Genomic DNA, 17428 nt, shown 5'->3' with positions numbered 1-17428 from the left:
GTTGGTCTCGAACTCAGTGGTTTCTGACCAATTGTCTACGAGAGGGTTGCCTTCTTGTTCATGCACTTTTTGTGTGTACGATTTGATGCGAGAGGTTTTGTTGTCCTTTCGCATATAGATTATATCGTTCCCAAAATCCATGACCAGGCGGCTTGTACGAAGGAATGGTCTTCCTAGTAAGCACTCGTAGGCTACATGGTTGGACGATCTTGTGACGACGAAGGTGAGATTGAACTCCACTCCGTGGATAGTGAAGTGATGCGCAGGAATCATGCCTTCCGGTCTTTGGATGGACCCGTATGCTATTCGTAGTTTGACATCAGAAGGCATCATTTTTGGGCTCCCCCACTTACGCCAACATTCGTAACTGACGATACTTACCCCTGCTCCGGTGTCAATGATGGCGTCACACGTCTTACCATTGACACAGACTGGTAGAGTGAAACTAGTGTCGTCGCTCTCGAAGTGGGCTTCGTGGACATCGACTGGCGGTCCTTCGAGTTGTTTGAGGACTGTGGACGTGTGAGGAGTGTGGGTGTGTATCCCTTCACCATATCCCGCCGATAGGCCACCATTGAGGCGTTGGAGGACGTCGTGCCACAGTTGAACGTCGAGTTTGAGTAGTTCTTCGAGCGTGAACTCTATTTCTTTGGCGAGTAGAGGTCGTAGCAGGGGGTTGTCGGTGGTGAAGGTGCCAATGTAGCTCAGCACTTCGCGTAATTTGAGTCACAATCTTAAATTTAAGATTTGTTGGAGTAGAGTTGTGTTGACCTCTTTGATCGAGGTAAGATGGCAAACGGGGGTGTCGGTTGGTGTGACGACGGGGGGAGGTGAGGGGTTTACCCATTCTTCTAGTTGCTCGAAGTTTAAGCTGGGGAGGCTAAGTGATTTTTCAAACTGTTCGTGGTGTATGAGTTTGATGTATTCTTCTACTTTTTGTTTCTCAGCTACTGGGTTTGGGTATGCCGCTAGGTGCGCCGGTAGTTCTTGATTCGGATTGACGGGTAATGTTTCTGTGTCTCCCTCTGGTTCTTGATCTTGTTTTGAGGTCTACGTGGAATTATTCTTTCTAGATTTGCGTCTCTTACGCGCGTTCATGGGGAGACCTTGATCTTGGTATTTTAAATTGTGCGCTACTCGTTGGGCTCATGTGATGACATTGGCACCGATCGTGGATGGTACAATGGACAACAGATTTGTGCCGACCCTTTTCTTCTTTTCCGAGCAATCAGGTACTAGGTGTTCTTTACCGCACCCCGGGCATGATGCTTCTCTTTGGAACCATTCGATGAGGTCTTGCGACTATTGGTGGGCCCTTGCGCCAGTGGTTGCGGAGGCGTGTCGAGTGGGAGGTGTCGTGGTCGTTGGGCCATCCGGTTGTAGTACTCATGTTTGGTTGGGCACTCGCTAACCATATGCGGGCCTTGGCAGTTGAAGCATTTCAATTCTGACCTCCTTGGACCATTGTTGTTGCGGTATCCCATAGGGGGTCCACATTGTTCCCCTCTCAGGACGTACACTAGTATTTGGTCGCCTTCAAAATCCACGAAATGGGACAACACCTCTTCTTCAATGCCATACTCCCTGTACGGGTCTTCATATTCGGGGGTGCTCGCTCCGACCTGGGTTTGGTTATCTGTGGTATACTCCAGTTCAGCGAGGCGGGCGCCGATGCGCGGTAGTGGGGGTTGTTGAGGGAGTATCGCTGGTAGTGGTGGGGGAGAGCGTGGGTGTTCCACCATTGGCGTTTGGCCGTACCTTCCAGTGGGGGCTTGCCAGCAGTTCTCTTCCGTATGCATTACGAAAGCTTTGCCCCACTTACAGTATTGCGGCCGTCGTTGACGAAGGAGGGGACACTCATGTCCCATATGGTGTCCATGACATACCATACACCTTACATTTTCTCGTTGGGCGTATGCTTGGGGTCTTTCTATACGGGGTGTTCACGATGGTGTGGGTAGAGCAGGGGTGAGGTCGGAGGATTTCTTGCGGTTTTTCGTGGGTGCGTGAGTGGGTATGTGTAATCCACTCATCGAATCTTCAAAGGTCATCACTACTGTGCAGGCTTCAGCAAACAATCGACACATCCTGGCAATCAGGAAATTTTGGAGTGTCGTATCAAACAACCCATTAATGAAATGGCTCATCAACTTGTCATCCGACATCTTGTCATTCGGACTACAACGATGATGCAGGCTTTTCGTGCGACGTATGTAGTCCCTGACCGTTTCGTTCGCTTCTTGTTTGAGGGTGAAAAGTTGGTCAATCGGGTTTCATTTATTCCCTCTACGAGCGAAGTTTATCAAGAAATCCTCAATGACATACTCGAAATCGGCGGCGATGTCTTCATTCAAGGTTCGAAACCAGATTCCGGCTTGGTCATCAAGTGTGAGTCCAAACGCGACTACCTTGGTGATCTCTGTGAGGGGTTCATAAGCGCGACAAATCTGTTTGAACCTCTCGACATGGTCATAGGCATCGCCGAAACCGAGGAAACGAGGTACTAGTTTAGAAATGGAAGCACTCTTCCCACTGTCATTTGTGAGATTTCTCGGATGGTCTATGGGTGCTCGCTCTTTTTCCATCAATGCTGCGAGAGTTTGTATGGATTGTAGCGCTAGTGCGAGTTCGGCGTTTGGAGGTGTAGGGGTAGCTTGGTCAGGTGTATGGATTGTGCCCATGCATGGTGGTGTCGGGTGTCGTTGTGCGCGGGTTTCGTTCGGGCTATCGCCCGTTGTGCTCGAACGTGGTACGGGGCTGTGCTCCTGACTTCGGCGGTGTATGTGCGACGATGTTTCTAGGCGGTGAAGTTTTTGTTGCACTCGTGCGAATCTATCCTTCCTTTCTGCCAAAGCGGCTTCGATATCTCGAGTGGTGCTTTCCGGTTGTCCTCCTTTCGCAAGTTGTACCGTCCATAGATTGATTTCGTGTTCTATCACCCGTAACTCTTGCGCTGTGTCTCGTATATGTCGTTCTACACTGAGTGGGTCTGCCATTGGGCTCTCCTGTAGTGGGGGTGTGTTGAGAAGGGCTTTAGTTCCTGGGCTCGATGGGAGGTTCATGTTTGGTAGTATCCCCGAAGTTAGCCACCCTCCGTGGTACTGAGTCGAGTTAGGTGGGCCAACATCGTGGGTTTGGTCGGTTTGCGTGGACTCTTCCAGGCGTGCAGGTCGGGTTTTGAACATTTCTGTCCATGAGGATCCGGCCATGTTTTCTGGTCAAGCTTTTTTATAGGTTCGTTGAAGGATGAATCTTCGTCGAAGGGTGAATCTTCATCGAAGGATGAATCTTCGTCGCAGGTTGAATCTTCGTCGAAGGATGAATCTTCGTCGAAGGGTGAATCTTCGTCTAAGGATGAAGATTCATCGCAGGTTAAATCTTCGTCGCAGGGTGAATCTTCGTCGAGGGGTGAATCTTCGTCGAAGGGTGAATGTTCGTCAAAGGATGAAGATTCGTCGCAGGTTGAATCTTCATCGCAGGTTGAATCTTCGTCTAAGGATGAATCTTCGTCGAATGGTGAATCTTCGTCGAAGGTTGAATCTTCGACGAGCTTTGCGTGGGAAATTCAAACTTTTTGGCGCCAACGGTCGCTTCGTGACCCGTGGAGTGATCGTAAGCCGCGAGACTCGCGGTGATTATGCTTGCCCCGTAATGGCCTAATCTCCACAATGTTTAATGTTAACCGAGCGAATGAACAAAAAATCGACTTAATTAAACTATGAAATGAAAAAAAAACAGAAAATGGAACTTAATTAAACTATGAAATGATGAAAAAAAACAGAAAATGGAACTTAATTAAACTATGAAATGATGAAAAAAACAAAAAATGGAACTTAATTAAACTATGAAATGATGAAAAAAACAGAAAATGGAACTTAATTAAACTATGAAATGATGAAAAAAACAGAAAATGGAACTTAATTAAACTATGAAATGATGAAAAAAACAGAAAATGGAACTTAATTAAACTATGAAATGATTGAAAAACAGAAAATGGTGGTTCTCTTGCGATTTCTTCCTTCGTTGAGTGATTTGCCTCCGAGTTTTTGACTACTCAAAAATGGGTTTCAAGCGTCGGTCGTATCCCTGGCAGCAGCGCCAAATAGATGTTAAGGATCTATGTATCGATGGAGTAAGCTCCTCGATGTCGTGCAGGATTCGGACCGGCGTATACCCTCTTGATGGTGAATCGGGTGGAGATGGTTGTCGGATACCTCCGAGCCTCACACTCACTCAACGATTAGTAAATGATTAAGCATGATATCTCTCTCACTCTCTCAAGCTCTCTCTCATAAACAATAGATCAATAGTAGGGTAAATGGAACTCGGAAGCTGGTATCATTAGGGTAATGGGTCTCATGGACCAAAGATGGTAAAAGGGCCTCGAAGAGGTCTAATTGAACCAAGGGTAACCGGCCTCAAAAAGTGTATAGTTGAATCTTGAAAAGGTCTTGTTAACCAAGGTTAAAAGGCCTCGAAAAGATCTTGTTGAACCAAGGTAAAAAGGTCTCGAAGAGTGTCTTGTTGAACCTCGAAAGATCTTATTGAGGTAGGGTTAAAGGGCCTCGAAGAGGGTCTCACCGAACCGGGGGTCATGGGCATCAAAAAGGGTATTCCTAAACCAATTTAAAGGAATTCGAAAAGGGCCAATGTGATTAGGAATTGGCAAAAGTTCGGTTTCGGATTAAGTGGCTCGGACTTAGACCAAATCGAACCATAAGTAATTTAGGGGTTCTTAGACCTAGACTGAACCGAACCGATCTCTAAACTGGTTACGGATTAATCGGTTTTTATAAGAGCCAATGAAAACTTCGCCAATTCCAATTTCATCTTTTGTTTGAACATCATTTGGCTCTCTCTACATGTATAAGAAATAGCAAAAGCTTAAAGTTTTTTCCACAAATGCTACTTTGAATTAGTTGAGTTTGTAGCATATCATTCTCAGGCATAAGAAATACCTACGGTACAACTTTTTCGCCAATATATTTCTCTCTTCCTTTTCGCAATGTATGCAATCACTTAAATACTTTAGTTTGCTTAATAACTTACCTATTCGGGTCTGACTTGTACTTAACATGATGCTTACAATAAAAAGTATCATGATTTTGTCATTTGTATAAATTAATTAAAGTGTTTGTTAGTTCTCAATCTTTTAATTAATTATTAAAGTCAACCTTACTTGGAGGGTTGCAATAATGCATCCAATTGATGATGGACCATGAAAAACCTTCTTTACATCAACAAAGTTCACTAGTCTATATTCCTCTTGAATTATGATTCGATATGTTTTTCTTACTAGGATCCTAGCGTCTCACCACATGAAGTTCGTGTTTCAATTAGAGAATGAAGCCTATTAGCAACAACCTTAGAAATGTCTAAACCCACATCAAGTCCACAAGTAAACCAAGATGAATACTTGAACCATCTAACCTTTAAATATGGACTCCACTAGAACGATGTGGTTGACATCTTGGATCAATATCTTGATAGAATTGCTCAACCATATGATTGTTGGTCACAACCTCTAATTGGCATGTAGGAACAAAAGTTGGCCTCACCAATGAAAGTTAGTCAACAAATTCATCAAATTTGGTGATATATGTGCCCACTAAAAACCCCCATAATTCTTGTTACAATCCTCCACACCTTAATTCAAAATCCATGTCCAACCCTAGGCCTCAAATTCGGTACGTTATCATGGACCTCTTTTTAAACAATCTAGCTCCGTCTTTGTTGTAGTTTATTGGTTTACAAAGCTGGATTATTTTATTCATTAGTCTAAAGCCACTTGGGAATGGAAGTGATATGTATAATAATCATGAATAAGGTTTCGTTAGGTACGAAATTTTTCTCATATGTTTGGAAGCACGTGTTTCAACCCTCAAAATCTAAGTCAAGTGGCCATGAAGATGTCATCCTTAGATGTTTTCCAAACAAAATAGACAAGCTTGATTCTAAAACACTACTATCTACAATCTATGGTGATCTATTAATAAGATTATTGGGATTGGAACTTACCTCTTTGGTAAGTTTTCCTATAATAAACTCATTTGCTCCTCAATTGGCTCGGCTTCAATTTTCATAAATAGTGGGTTTCATTTGTGGTTAGTGTATGGATGTGACAATATGCTTAGTAAACCCTTCAATGAAAGAACAAATGCAAACACTCTAAGAAAATGGCTAACGCTTGATTAAATTCTAGAGTTCTAAGAAAATGACTAAGAACATAGGCAGAGTTTTGAGAAACTCTAGGGTTTCGCAGGTGAAGCTCACCATATCCAAGCTTCTCCAATGGTAGTGGTAGTCCAACTTCTTCTTCTCTTCGATTGACAAAATTTGAACCCAATGAATAATTTTCCCTTTTCCCTCTCAAGCTTATAATTTTCACATTGAACGTCTTGCGAAAATGTGCATCTGTGTAGTATATTTCCGCACTCAAAGAAATCGTGCTTCTATATATACACATGTCTTTGATCTCTGTCTCTCTCTACCTAAGTAGTGCTTCTAATATCTCCACGTATCATATATCTCTTTACATGTATGTGTAAAGAGATATGTCTATATATATATATGACTATCCAATTCTACATGATAACGGTATACCGTATAGATGTGGTACTTTTCTTTATTTGACTAAGGTGAAATTATTTTCTCCAAGAAAGTGTTCATCTTGCATATGATTGCCTATTCACCATGTTCAACCGCTAAATTATGGCACCATTGTAGTGTTTTTCACAAGCATTTAGGTATATAATTGTATTTTCACTAAAAAGAAAAGAGAAATTTTTACTGTTATGTTCAAAGCATAAAATGTGACTTCGGGAAACCAAAGATGAATCCTTTTTCCACATTGTACGTGTGGAATTGAAAATGAATATTTATGCTCATGAATTGTATGATGACATTGCAATCAAGGGTGACATTGTGACCCTGTAAGAAGTGTACCCAAGGACTAGACCAAAATGACTCTGGTTAATTGCAATTTGCAGCACATTCTATTAAAATGTGATAGTTCTAAATCCACAATATTTTTAATCCAAAGCATTATTCTCTATCTAAATACAAAATAAAAGGACAACAAAAAATTTGCTTGAACAAGGAAACGACGTGAACAATATATATCACAAGTAAGACTTAAGTTTAAGTTCAACGCTGGATGCGCTCATAGACCTTGCCAAATTCCGATAATAGAAATAAATGTACACACAATGGTTAGGATGTTGAAGAAGTTGTGCTTGTAGTTGCAATTTTTTAACGATTGTGTGGTAGCTAAATCAAATCATGGAATGCGTGGTTTGAGCAAGATTGGAAGACCCTTCACAGCGTAGGGCAAGGGGTTGATTGATATGAGTTCATTGGGTTCCTCGAGGGTCCACGAGAACCGGGTGACCAAGCGATGGATGAGCACCAGAATCTCCATGCATGCGAACTCGTTGCCCGGACACATCCTCGGGCCTCCGCCAAACGGGAAGAACGTGTATGGAGCCGGGCCTGCTCCTTCAAAGCGTGACGGATCAAACTTGTCCGGCTCCGGGAAATACTTGGGGTTACGTTGAGTTGTGTGTATGGACGAAAATATCTGTGCAGGAAAATGCAATGTATGGATCAACTTTTATGTCTTGCTCTATTTGACAATGTCGGTTCAAGCCTAAGCGGAGCCGCTAAACCGTTAATAAACTAGTTCTGTGTACTATCGCACCTTCCATGATTTCGGGATCCTGAACCCATCGAAGCTCGTGTCTTCCATACTCCCTGCTCTGGCGGCAAAATCCTCACCGATTCCTGCACCACTCGCCATGAAAGCTTCATCTTCTGTATATCTCCCCAATTCAAGAGCTCACCAGGGCGCTTGCTTGCCGCGATCTCCTTGTTCTCTGCCCACAAGAAAGAAACATATACAAATCATAAGACTATATGTGCACTGATCAAAGAATTGAGCATGATTTGGGGGGCCACAAACAAAGCTACCTCTGTAAACCTCATCCATTATCTCGGGATAAGATGCAAGATGTTTGCAGGCTATGGTGGCTACAGAAGCGCTGGTATCATGGCCTCCAAAGAGCAACGTGAGGATGTTGTCCTTCACTTCCTTATCGGAGAAAGGTTGTCCATGCTCATCCGTATATGCCAGAAAACCAGAGAGGACGTCTTCTTGTCTAGTGACCAAGCCAGCATCCATATCCCTCCGTCTCTCATCAATCCATACCTGCAAGTGCTTTCTTATCGCATCCGAAGCTGCGAAGGCTTTACTATATGTTGTTCCTGGGATGTTGAGTGGCAGCAGAAACATGCCTTTTGCCATGGTGTCGAAGGAATGATGGAGAATATCTTGATCTTTTCTGTCTCCTTTACTGACCAGAACCTCGCAAGCTATGGAGAACATGAGCTTCTTCATAAGGGGGAAGAGAGCAACCTTAGGTTTGCCTTCTACATACTCATGAATGAAGGTGACGAGGATGAGGTCGACACGGCTCGTGGATCTTTGCAAGGATTCGGGCCGCAAGAACACCATGAACGCATTCCGTATGCGAGGGACACGATGTGCGGCACACCCGGCAATGGAGTTGTTCCCGAGAAGAGAGACCACGCTTGCAGGCCACGATGTATAGGTGTTAGAGAAGGCTGTCTTATAACCCAAAGGACCAGAAAGGACTACTGTCAGAGACGCAATTAAGTTCGTCTTGAAGGTCTCTCCATAGGCTATGATGTGGTCATCGATGAATTTCCAAGGGATCCCTTTCCTTAGTGTTCCGATAAACTCTAGGCTTTCACCGATGAAGGGAAGACCGAAACGACCTGGAGGTAAGGGAAGTTTCTTCTCTTGCTGGCTCTTATTCTTCTTGTTTGATGGTCTCCATAGTTGTAGCGTTGCTATTGGTAGTTCTCTAGTTGTCACAAGTTCTAGTTGTCACAAGTTCTAGTTGTCACAAGTTGAATGTTCATCGATCTTTGTTAGAACCATACATCCAAATATATATGGCTCTTCTTCTTTTTCTTCACCATAGCCAAACAAACCTTAAACAAATGCATCCAGAGATGTCCACATCCCTGCATATGTGTGCATAAGTCTTTTATTCATTTCTATATGTGTGCACAAGTCTTTAATATGTTGCTATATGTGTGCAAATAGGCACACCCAGTATATTTCTACTTGGGTTCGGGCCCATCATTTTAGGACTAATGAATCGAAGCCAAGCTTTTATAAATGTCACATGTGTTGTTTTGTACCAAAAGAAGTAGAGTAGGCACCACAATTATTTTATTTATTTTGTTTTTTTTTAAAAAAACCTCTTTCCATTAGTTATAAAATTTTGTAAATGAGATTATTATTTACAAATCCCTATAGAGACGCGATAGTTCCATCTTATGTGGATGCCCACTAACTCAAGAAAGGGAAAGGACAACCATTGTTGGATGAAGGTTATTCGTTGTCTTTTAACTCCATCGGAGCCGCCCTTGAGGCCATCATATTGGCTCTTTAGAGTGGCTACAATTTCACTCCATATCTCTTGCAATAATATTGTTGGATGTGCAGTTTGGTTGGAGAAGACCTGTCTACACTGTTGTTTCTATAGAATCCAAAGAGTTATTGGGCTGACCAATTCCAACACAACTTGAGATTTGCCATTAAGAGGAGTTGAGAGGACATTGTCGATAGTGTGGAAAAAAACCTCTTGTGCTTTTATCACCAAAGTCATCCTCTCCTCTTGATGCTCGTATTTGCTAACTGGGGTCTGTCATGATAGCCACCATATATTTCTCCATTTGATTGAGCCTTGCACCTGGCATAATTGCAACAAGCGGTCAACCCCCCGCCATATTCGATGGGACGCTGGGCAATTCCACAGAGTGTGTCGTATTGATTCTACTGCATTTGGGCACTTTACATAATCAAGAGAGCTAAGGTTCCCACGTTGCCTTGCTCCCACCGGTAGTGACTTATGTATTAATAGCCATTGGAACGTGGTAATTCGCCTTACGTGTTTTTGTTTCCAGATTTTCTGCCAAAACTTGGTGATAATTGTGTGAGGAACTTGATATGTGCGCCAGACCTTTGTAGCAGCGGCCTCTCGGGCGATTTGAGTAGCTAGAATGTGGCAACCCAATCTAGTTGTGAATTGGAAGAAAGGGATGGGTTTGCTTCCTTGCCCTACGTAAGGATCACGCCATGTCCATTGCAAAGGGTCCAAACTGACCTTACGTAGCCATGTGTTTTCATGAGTACATGTGTTAATCGGGTTGTACTTTGATCGGATCTGGATCTACAATCCATTTATGACCAGTATACGCAAGTACTCGAATTGCGTTATTCTTTGTTAGTGTCTCAGTGTCTCGCAATTCAAAACCTTCGATCCTGTCTGGTGTTCCCCTACCTCTCAGGATCAAAGATCCCTCCTCGTAGCCTATCCATTTCTCCATTATCGTCCTTTGAGTAGCATTTTCCCTAATCAGAAGAGCATTAATGATTTCTAATCTCATAGTCCATCTGCTTCTGATTCCATGGAGTATGTTGGCTTGATCTTGTAGTGGTAGTGACATAAACCGTCTCCAACATTCTATGCTTTTTCTTGGACCTTCTCCAATGTATACCCATGACAACCCCTTACTTGATCCAAGTAGTTGATTAGATTCATCCTTGATACATGGGTTCCATAGGATACGTTGACTAAGCCACGCAGGTTCGGAACTCGGTTGATTGCACTTGAGCCCTCGTCTAATGTCACACCATACCTTCCACATGGATGCATTGAATCTGTCCTCCAATTGGTAGGAGAAACTAGGTTTGAAAGTAAGCGAAACGTAACCACGATAGCATTTTCCAACAATTATTTCCTGGTTGGAGTCCTCGCACCACAAATTTGGCAAGGCTTTTGATTGTGAGAGGGGATCAATAAGACCCAATCCCCCGCTCGACTTAGATGCTGTAAGTATAGGTCACGCCACCTTGGCGCGAGTTACGTGATCTTCCTTACTAGACCAAATGTAGTTGCATACTAGTCGTTGAATCTAATGTATACTTTCCTTAGAGATTGTCCAACATCATAGACTATACCATGCTGTTGCGAGTAGTACCTGGTTTGCCACTATGATGTGACCCGCTAGGAACAGTTTTTTCAAACTCCAATGTATCAACTTTTGTCGAATGGAATGGATAAAGGGTGCAATCATAGTCTCTGGCAATATATTGAAACCAATTTGGAAACCCAAATATTTGGTGCTCGCTCCTTGATTGATCCATTTGAAAGCGGGATGTGGGTGCCACGCAGGATGTGTTTCATGAGAAAGCCATATTGCATAGGATTTGTGCCAATTGATCATGGCATTGGATATCTTGCAAAATATGGCTAACCCACTTTCTAACTTTTGTAGGTTTTCCAAGTTCCCTTCTAGGTAGACCGTTATGTCATGTGCAAATTCTATATCCAAGATGCTTTGGTGAGAATGAGGCACGGGAAGACCACGTAGGTTGAGATGCCGTGAGTTGAGAAAGCAAGAGAGGGCCTCGTATAATAGAAATAAGGATGGAGCTAGTGGGCATCCCTGTCGTACAAATCGGGATATTCGGAAAAAGGGGCCCCTTTCATCTGCCAGTGAAACGCAACTGCTGTCATTCCTATAAAGTCCTGTAATGCCTTTGATCCATGTCTCTTAAAAGCGGAGTTTCCCCATCACACTTTCTAGAAAGTTCAAGCATACCCTGTCATATGCTTTCTCAAAATCTAGTAGCACCAGCGCTACCTTATTGTTGGTACGCTTGGCAAGGGCTATTGCTTCCCAGAATGAGAAGAGGTTGTCTAGGATGCTCCGATTTCTAAAGAAACCTGTCCGGGATGGACCACAATTATTTTTGGTTTATATGGTTAGTAACTAATGTGAATATTTTTCATAATCTAGTGTTGATTTTACCATTTAAGCATAAGAGACAACTTGTATTGCATCACTCGTCAAGAATCACTTGATCCTTGTCGCCATAGTACGTAATATACGCATTTGTTAGCCCAAACATTCATTTTCCTATGTTTGCAAACGAATATGTATGGTATTGAAACATTCTTGTGTTTCTTTTTTATACTAAACCCTACAAAAAGTTTACCTTTATAATAAATAACGAGTGCAAAAGTATGGTATTACCATACTTCAAGGGTGTTTTTCATATTCGAATGATAAGAATGTTCGCGAACGCAAATGCATGAATGGTACGTATGTTTCATACTATGCTTGTTGCCATCTACCAAAGAGGAGAAAGAACCACGCCACAATTGTAACATCAATGTTAGATGTGACACAAGATTCTTTCTAAATGTTACAAATGCAATGATTTGGTACATCAATAGAAATTTGCTTTCCACTTCCATGTGTAATAATATGATCTCTCGAGCTTGGCCTTCTATGGATATTAATAGAGCTATCTCTCTCTTCAAGTTTATTTTAACTATTACTTTGTCATACAAGGTTTGATTTTGACAAGCTATGGCTATGATATATGATCTAAGAAGATTAATTTTGTAATAAACTAAAGCTATTTCTTTGGGTCACCCTAAAGCTGGTGTGAATTTATGATAGATTCTAGAAGATCCACATCTAACAATTGTTTTATATAAACACGTTCACGTCTACAAGTGGAAGGATCGTACATTCCACTTTTAGACTCTTTTTGTAGTAGTACAAATTTAGGCTATTGTGAAATATTGGGTGCACCAGTATCACATGATCAACCACTTGTATAGAATTTGCTAAATTATTAATTTGTAACAAGTCTCTAAATAGAGAACATGTAGTTTTTAGGAAAATATTTAAAGTCGATGATCACCACTTCCACAATGTATAATTTAAGAACATCACAATGGCAGTCTTATCTGACACAAGTTAATGATTGGAACAATATTATTAAACTAGATTTTGTTTTTTTGTAAGCTAGAGTCAAAAAGTTCTTATGCTACTTTATCTATCTCGTAGAGGTGTATATGCTAGAGGAGGAAGTGATATCTATACATTAGTGATTACAATTTATTCAAATTTATCCTTAATGGATCTTGTATTATATAATATACATGTTTGTGAGAACTCGAGCAAACTATACATATAAGTATTGAGAAATATTCATTTTGGTTGTGTTTATCATAAAATAGATACACTCAAACATGTATGACACCTATTAAGCCATAAACATGCTAAATAATTGGGAGCCAAAATAGAGATGACATTCAAATTTCAATGATGAATAAGAAACATGTATTGGAAGAGACACCCATAAACCCCAAAGCAAGAAGGCACACACAAACATACCAAGGAGTACTCATGATATTTGGAGAACACCCATAAATAGCTATATATACCAAGGAATTTGAACACCTACAATCATGGACCATTAATTGGAAACGCTAAATGGACACATGGCTATTGATCTAAATTTAAATCCAACTATTGGCAATATTTTAAAATAAGAGAGAAAATAAAATTATAAAGTTTTAAGTGTTTATAAAAGTAGGCTTTAAATCAAAATGTGATTGACAGTAAACGAAATGTGTTTAGGGATTATACACCTGATTTGTGGATAAATATGAAGGAATGTTTCATTGATGAATATGGAATAAATTTTTAGCAAATGCATGTAGATTAATGCTCTAATGAATGAATGTACACTCATGTGCAAATAATAATCAGATTGTACGACAAAGATAAAGCACATATACATGTAATTTGAACATTATACACTGTATAAAATAAATAAATGTTTCAATGGATGTAGATAGACTAATGCTATAAAAAATGAATATAGACCAAAAGATAATCTACAATTAATAATAAGATCGTACAACAAAAAAAGCACATCAACCAAATAATTCAAACATTAAACACCATATAATACAACTAATTGAAACATTACAACAAACATCTATAGGACCACATTAATAAGATAGAACCTTAAAAATTAATTAATTAATTAAAAGCAACACGTTTGTGACAACTACATCAATTGTATCGAGATAAAAATGGTTTACATAGCTATGAGGGTATCTGTATCATTGTCTTAGTCTTCCTTGGTGAACTATCCTCGATATTTTGTGAACTAATATCCACTCTATATAGACTAGCTAGCGTGGGGTTCTCTAATAGCTCATCTTCAAGGTCTATAAGCTCCCCAGTTCAACAGCTAGTGGACGGATGGGCTCACGGGAGGCAAGCTGAAAACATTTTATATTTGTTATATGCATCGCCCCTACCTTTCAATCATCTTGATTAGAGAACATTTTCACTAGGTGCATCTTCAAATGTTGAGGCTTCTAATAAGGATTAACAAGTCCCACTCATAGTCGGTCATATCTCTATATGCAAGGGTTTCCCTCCTACTGTGGCCACAATTTTCTTCTGATTGACCTCATCAAAAGGCTGCCCAAGAATATCATCGTCAAATAATAGTTTTTTCCCTTTTTAGGAATAGGTGATGACAGGGATTTGGGTGGTCTCAATGGGTGAGATCTGATATTTTATTCAAAGTTTTTTAATTGATTTCTCCTCTTAAGGCTCAGTAGACCTAATATTAAACTAATAGAAACATCAACGTTACTCTAAGGTTCAAGTTATTATTTTGCCCTTCAAAGATAGAAAAAAAAAGGCAAATGATGAAAAAAGACCATAAACCCTATATTTTAGCATCATTTGTGAATCACAAGCCTATCTAAAATCTCTCATTTTGAGTTCTAAAGTTTCTATTTAGATTAGCTTGTTGAGACTAATTTCAACATTTTTTCGTTGTTATATACAACTAAAGACCACAAAACCCTCGGTTTTGTCCATGAATAACTCACTTCCATGCATTATATAGAGAGTAGCTCAAACTCCATACCTAGGAGCCTCAAGTCATTACAACGTATGGAGTTTGGATTACAACTTGATTCATTGTATCAAGTTGAAGTCCCATGAGCCTCAAATTGATACAATGTAGTGAGTTGGGACTCCTACTCATCACATTGTATTGAGTTAGGACTCCAACTCGATACATTGCATTGAGTTGGAGAGTCAACTCGATACAATATACCGAGTTCGGGCTCTTGGGACTTCAACTAGTGCACCTAGGAGCCTCAACTCAATATGATGTATCGAGTAACTTAGGGGACCTATGAGCCTCAACTCAATGCATTGCATCGACTTGGAAGGTCAACTCGATAAAATGTAACGAGTTTGGACTCTAACTCGATACAATGTATCTAGTTGAGGCTCATAGGAGACCTTACTCGATTCATCATATCGAGTTGAGGCTCCTAGGTGCACCAAGTCGATACAATGTATCGAGTTGGCTTTCCAACACGATACATTGTATCAAGTTGAACTTCCAACTCGATGCATTTTATCGAGTTGGAAAGCCAACTCAATACATTGTATCTAGTTGACCTTCCAACTCGATACAATGTATCGAATTGAGGCTCATAGGAGACCTAACTCGATACACTGTATCGAGTTGACCTTTAACTTAGCAAGAAGAATAAGAGCCAACAAGAGACGAAACTTCAGTTACCTCAAGGTTGTTTTAGACTTGCCTTCATGGGGCAAAACTTCGATGGGAATTCTTTGATGACCGCATATCAACCGATGGACAGACCACCAAGACGAGGGTAATGTCTTATCCGACAAGACAACCTTCTCTAAGAGATGCCCTTGTGCCCATTAGCATCCTTTCGCCCATTGGGAATGAATCCTCGTCCTAATCCCATACAATACGGAATGCCATTGTGGTATTCCTGCTACCTCAATCCTTTCAAAGATACAGAGCTATGTCGACCTCATGCTCCTCGTGTTCATAAGAAAACACGTTTGAAGGATAACATGTGACTTCCTGAAACCAAAGAAGAATCACTTTTCCACATCGAAATGTGTGGAATTAAAAATGAATCTTTATGTTCAAGAATTTTATGATGACATTGCAATCAAGAGTTACATTGTGACTTTGAAAGAAGTGCATGCAAGGACTAGACCAAATTGACTAAAATCTGGTTAATTGCAATTTGCAACACATTGTATCAAAATGTGATACTTCTAAATCCACAATATTTTTAATGTGAAGCATTATTCTCTATCTAAATACGAAATAAAAAACCAAACAAAAAATTTGCTTGAACAAGGAAACAATGTGAACAATATATATCACAAGTAAAACTCAGTTTAAGTTGAACGATGGACACGCTCATAGACCTTGCCAAATTTCGATAAATAGAAATAAATGTACAAACAATACGTTTGGATAGGTAATGATCTTGAAGTTGCGCATGTAGTTGCAATTATCGAACGATTGTACGAACAATACATTTGGATAGGTAATGATCTTGAAATCAAATAATGGAATGCGTGGTTTGAGCAAGATAGGAAGACCCTTCACAAGGCTGGGCAAGGGGTTCCCTGCATGAGAACCACACGTATGAACTGGTGGAGTTGCCCAAAGGAAAGCGGGCACTCCAGAATAAATGGGTGTACAAGTTGAAACCGGGAGATGCCGACAACCCCCCAAGGTACAAAGCCAGGATCGTGGTGAAGGGGTTCCAACAGAAGAAGGGAGTGGACTTCGACTAGATATTTGCCCCGGTAGTAAAGATGACTTCCATCCGGACGGTGATGAGCATAGCGGCAAGCATGGACCTCGAGGTAGAGCAGTTAGACGTGAAGACGGTGTTCCTCCACGGCGACCTCAAAGAGGAGATCTACATGCAGCAACCGGAGGGATTCGTGAAGAAAGGGAAGGAGCACCTGGTTTGCCGGTTAAAGAAGAGTCTCTACGGTTTGAAGCAGGCTCCCCGGCAATGGTACCGAAAGTTCGACTCCTTCATGACCGATCAAGGGTACCACAAGAAGCAGGCCAATCACTGCGTGTTTGTAAAGAAGTTTGTAGGTGGAGACTTCTTGATACTCCTCCTGTACATGGACGACATGTTGATCGTCAGACGAGAGCAAGTCAAGATACGAACGTTGAAGAAGGCTCTGAACCGGACCTTCTCAATGAAAGACTTGGCTCCAGCAAGGCAGATACTGGGATGTCAGCATGTCGGCTGATGCAGATACCAGCCAGTCAACATCCGGATATGTCATGACATACGCTGGGGGAGCTATTTCGTGGCAGTCGAGGCTGCAGAAGACGGTTGCGTTGTCAACCACGGAAGTGGAGTACATGGCAGTTGTGGAAGCCGGCAAGGAAATATTATGGATGAAGGACTTCATCGGAGAGTTAGGGATCCGGCAAGAGGAATACCAGCTCTATTGCGACAGTCAAAGTGCCATTCACCTTGCAAAGAACGTGGCGTATCATTCCAGGACGAAACACATCCAACGGAGGTACCACTGGATCCAGGAGCGAGTGGAAGATCGAGAGTTCGTGCTGACGAAGATCCACACGGAGGAGAACGGGTCGGATATGCTGACTAAGGTGCTGATAGCCGAC

General features: G+C 41.4%; 1 pseudogene across 1 annotated transcript; it reads right to left on the bottom strand.

The window, feature by feature from the left end:
- Window positions 1-7231: 7231 nt before the first annotated feature.
- LOC147865777 (cytochrome P450 716B1-like) lies at window positions 7232-10479 on the bottom strand (annotated as a pseudogene). The gene is made up of 4 exons (XR_015529579.1): window positions 10347-10479; window positions 7969-8901; window positions 7700-7874; window positions 7232-7579 (listed from the first exon to the last, which is right to left on the bottom strand). The product of XR_015529579.1 is annotated as a cytochrome P450 716B1-like (transcript).
- Between the last annotated feature and the right edge of the window lie 6949 nt (window positions 10480-17428).

This window comes from Azolla caroliniana, unplaced genomic scaffold (assembly GCF_043228905.1).
Source record: "Azolla caroliniana isolate FFs.n. ecotype wild unplaced genomic scaffold, voAzoCaro1.0.p SCAF_3, whole genome shotgun sequence".
NCBI classification, from domain to species: Eukaryota; Viridiplantae; Streptophyta; class Polypodiopsida; order Salviniales; family Salviniaceae; genus Azolla; species Azolla caroliniana.
The sequence above is the reverse complement of the archived record's forward strand: the minus strand, read 5'-3'. Positions and strand labels throughout refer to the sequence as shown.